Below are 4,925 nucleotides of genomic sequence, written 5' to 3'. Positions count from 1 at the left end.
TATTACGGCTGGAATCTGGTGACCATGAAATCTCTGTGGTTATGGATCCCACATTTACTTGTTGAAATTCAATATTTCAACAAATAAATGTTAAATGTTATAAATAGATGTTATAATTAAGGTTTCCATCTTTTTCCAGTTTAAACAAACTGCAACATGAGGCGAGTTAGCTCTGATTATGTCGCCACGTAGATGTTTGGCAGACGGACAGCAAGGCGAATGAAACGATTTAAAGCAAACATTTCCACTGAGTCAAACAAAGCTGGTAAAAATAGAGCATCACTCAGTCCTGCTCAGTTGAAGCTGCAATCCCCTGAACTTTTGTTTTCATTTCATTTTCCTCCGTTGGAGTTCAAACAGCTTATTGCTACCGCGTCCTTGCTGCGCGTGTCCAAAAACCCCAAAAAGCAAATCTCCAATGTTGTAGGTTAACTTTGCTGAACCATGGGTATGATTGCTCATGGGAGCTTTGTTTTTAATATTATTTATTTGTCATTCGTCCTGAAAGCTGGGTTTAAAACCAATATGGCTACGGAATTTAAGCCCAAAATAAATTCCTACTCCTGGCTTCTGGTTTAGACTTAAGAATAATTTAATATAAAATGAGACAGACATCTGCCAAGAGATATTAAAACAATATTAAATTGAGGTAATTTTGAAAATATATTTTGGTATAATTTTTAAAAAAAACATCATTTCTAAAACGACTCTTCAGTATTTTGGGGCTTTTTACCAGTTATCTTTTGAATGATTCATCTTTTGTTATGAACTTCCTTATGATTACCTCAGTTTTTAGCTCTAGTCATTCTAAAAGTTTAATACTCTTTTCAGTCAGAAACAAAAATGTTGGAAGAAAAGAAAACAAGAAATAATAACTGTTCATTTATTTATAGTTTTAAAACCATGTTGCTTCTGCTGACGTTTTTGGTAAATAGACGATCTGAAAACATGTTTTAATATTTTACAGCAGGATGCTTTTTGTGATTTTGAGTCGAGTTGTACTTGTTTTTCACTAAGACTTCATAACTTTAAAACTTCCCTAAGTTAATTGTCTTTAACTTTAAATTGAGTTTGTACCGGGGGAAAAAACATACTCAACAGAAAAGGAGATATAAGCAGGTTTCAAAGTGTAAGAACGATCTGACGAGTTGATCGAGATTGTAAAGGTTTTTCTTTTTTAACATTATTTAAATATGATTCTGGAGCAATAACGCTGTTTCTATATACAGAGGCGTGTTACATGAGCATAAAGAAGAGCCTGTGTGATGGGGAACGGCTCTGCACTCGCACCGCGGCACGCATGATTGTTCCTAAAAATGATCAAAGTATTTTAAATAGAAAAAATGGAAATGAGGCCAGCCCAAAACATTGTTTCCTTTCGGAGCATGGATGCTTTTTTTCTTTTTTTCTTTTTCAGTAGTTCCATTTTATCTCCGAGGACTTAATCTCCAAAATGTTTAGACCTTGATGTTTCACTTTTCTGCTTCTTTGCACTCGCAGCGTGCAGAGCAGATTTACAGCTAAATGTTTCCCTCTCTCCCTGCTCCGCTCCTGGTCTCCTCGTATGTTTGGCCTGAGTGTTGAGCCGTCCACGGCAGCCTTACTCGTGAACAACTGATTACAGCAGAGTGTGCTTCCATACAGGTACTGGGAGCAGAGCAATGGACAGACCGACGTTTCCCCCTCTGAGTTACCCGGAAGGCTCGCTGGTTATGATCACACACACTGCACTCCACTGGCAACACTTTCATCATCTGGTCCCGTTTCCTCTGGATGCTCATTCCTCTCTGACCTTTTCATATAACCATTATATTTTTTTTTCCTCAGGGAAACCTAAAACACTTTCAGGCTCCGTAGGTGGTAGCTGGATGGCCACCCTGCAAGACGACAGCATTAGCACAGACTGTATGTGGTGAAGAATCAACTTTTTTTTTTTTTTTTTTAGTATTAGGATATTATCAGCAATAAGTTGCTTGCATGTAGAATTGGTGAATGGTGGGATATGAGGTCCTACTACGGCCTACAGCCATCTACAGCCATTGTAGATTGAAAAAAGGAGTACATTTCCACAAAAAAACAAAGAGATCTCTGAGTTTGAAAAGTCTAAAATTTTCAAAGCTTTCCAAAAGTTGTTTTGTGGCAGAAATGTAGTCCTCATTTTAGGTTTTCTATCTACAGTGGCCCTGGGATGCCGTCGTAAAATCCTGAGGTTTAACACACATGTTAACTGTAAAAACATATTAATAAGAAAACGTGATTATTTCCAACCAACAGTTGTACTTAAGTACATTCCAAACTGAACATAATATTTCACCAAGACAAGTTTGCATGATAAAATCCCTGATTCAAACACTGGACAGGAAACTTTAACCCTCCTGTGATCCTAAGAGACGGGGTAGTTAGACCCCACTAGTTTTTTTTTTCTCTGTGCGCGGTGCAGCAGGGTCACACTGACCCTGTGTGCGCAAAACCTTGTCAATATTCCGCTAATGTAAAAAAAAAAAAAAAAAGAATCACACATAATTTCACAATTGTTTCTATCCAAGAGACACAATTAAAATCATGTGAGGATAAATTTGTTCACACGATAAGTCATTAAAAACATGCTGCACACTCATGTCTGAATACAATGAAATGAACTGAATTGTGTTGGATTTAATGTGTTCTCTCCAGCTGCCCTGACAGAAATAAGCTGAAATGCTAGGCATTAAATTTAAAGACATTCAAGTATGGCTTTATACTTGCTTTAACTGTAGCAAGTATAAAGCCATGCTTGCTTTAACAACTTAAACTGTAAGAGACTGGAAGCAAACTGAAACATCACTTAAAAATCATCCCACTGATGGGAGTGATGGGAGTTTGTTTACAACCGTAGCTGTGTTGTCAAATCAGATGTTTCTATAGGCAAATTATGACTTTATTACTTTATTACTACTTTCTTTTCTTGTTGAAAGTTTGAGAAAAAAAGTTGATTACAACATCAGCAATTAGAATTTTGACATTAAAATTTTCTCCTCTTTTATGGACTTAGAGTGGACTCAATTTTCTTCTGCAGATTGGATTTTGGACACATTTTGTCATTTCTGTGATGGCTGTGATGATGGCGTGTCCCCTGCTCACTCTTTAGATTTTACAACTTTTCATGTTGACTGATAAGACACAGCAAATCATTTGGATGGACAGGCGACTGCCTCTGCCAGCACAACTTAGCAAATTGAGGATATGCTTCAGAAATTCGGGTTTGGATGAAATATGTGTTGCTATCAAGAAAAGTACAGATAAAAGGAAAGTCCAGAGGCTGGTAAATCTCAGTGGTGGTGCAGACTGCTGAACTGGACTGTATTATTTTACTGTTCTTTGAGGCTACGTAGTTTTCAAACATATGAATGGCATTGGTTTTAATATTAAACTGGAAAGCTGTATTGGCAAATGTACAATCCTAAATCAGCTTGATCAGTATCACTGGGAGGAAAATAATCCTGATTTAAATTTGTAGAGCAGTAAACACTGATTATTAGATTCACAACATTTTCTGAAAAAATAAGTAAACAAGGAATTGCATTTTTCCTTAAACTATTGTCACTTTGGATCTGAAAGTGTTAGTAAGATATAAAGCTGACAAAAATACAAATACCTACATTCTAATATGAAATACCCCATTTCAGAAGGCTCATTAAACATTAATCTAAATTTTGTATCTTTTTAAAAGAAATTATGAAAATACAGTCTAACAAAAACATGAATTTAGGGTTTGAAGAAATACAACTAATAACATGCTGCCATCCTCCTTGCCCTTGAAGGTAATGCTTCCGATAATTTGTGAGTGTTTGTGTCTTTTGAGATCAATACTCAAACATGATAGGTGCAAAGCTGCTTCCTTATTCTGTATTTTGCTCCGAACAGCAGAACAGCATTGAATATCTTAAGTGTAAATGGATCTGTCCAGCACTTTGGTGGTCGTCGTCTTGGTTGTGAAGCAACGTAACCGCAGCAACCCCGGTTGGATGCTTTTTTCTTCAAACACTGTTAGTTTTACTCCACAGGAATATATTGTATCCTGTGTATTGTTGTATCACAGGAATATCATCCTATTCATCACGACACTCATCAGATAATGTTTTTAATTTTATTAAAGATTGGTCTTGGAGAAATTTTCACAGACCAGCCATGTTTACACCGTTTCATGTTTTGTCCCTTTGTCCTTAGTGACTCACTAAATTTAAGATCCAGTGTTTTTTTTTTGTTTGTTTGTTTGTTTGTTTGTTTTTTTGTTATTCTTGATTTTTTGTTTAGTTTAGGACATAATGTGCTATATTTTGAAATTGTTCAACCTAATTAATGTCTTCAGGTTGTTTCTAATTAGGTGATTTTAATTTTCAGGCCTGAATGTGGCTAATTAGGATGAATCAAAGGTAATTACTTTTGGTTCTCCAGGAATGGATAGTTCTTGAACTCAAACCAGTTCTCCATGTTGCTGCTGCATCTTTTACCTCTGCAATTCTGCCTTCCACTAAATTTTCTGTTAATTTCTGTTAACATGTTAATATGTGCGACAGACTGGCGACCTGTCCAGGGTGTACCCTGCCTCTCGCCTGGAATGATAGCTGGAGATGGGCACCAGCGACCCTCCCAACCCCACGAAGGGACAAGGGTGTAAGAAAATGGATGGATGGATGGATGGATGTTAATATGTCCATGACTGTCTTCTGGACGCCTGTCCAGTCAACAGTCTTCCCCATGGTTGTGTCCTACTGATCCAGAGATTATAGACTGATTATAGGCTTGGGAAACCTTAGCAGGTGTTGTCAGTTCATTAGCTGATTAAGTTGTTACACCATGAGGGGTTTTTCTGTATTTTGTGTTTTCATTATGTGTAAGTCATAATCATCTAAATTACAAGAAACAAAGGCTTGACATATATAAAT

Source organism: Poecilia formosa, unplaced genomic scaffold (assembly GCF_000485575.1).
Source record: "Poecilia formosa unplaced genomic scaffold, Poecilia_formosa-5.1.2 Scaffold538, whole genome shotgun sequence".
In the NCBI taxonomy this organism is placed as follows: domain Eukaryota; kingdom Metazoa; phylum Chordata; class Actinopteri; order Cyprinodontiformes; family Poeciliidae; genus Poecilia; species Poecilia formosa.
The sequence above is the reverse complement of the archived record's forward strand: the minus strand, read 5'-3'. Positions refer to the sequence as shown.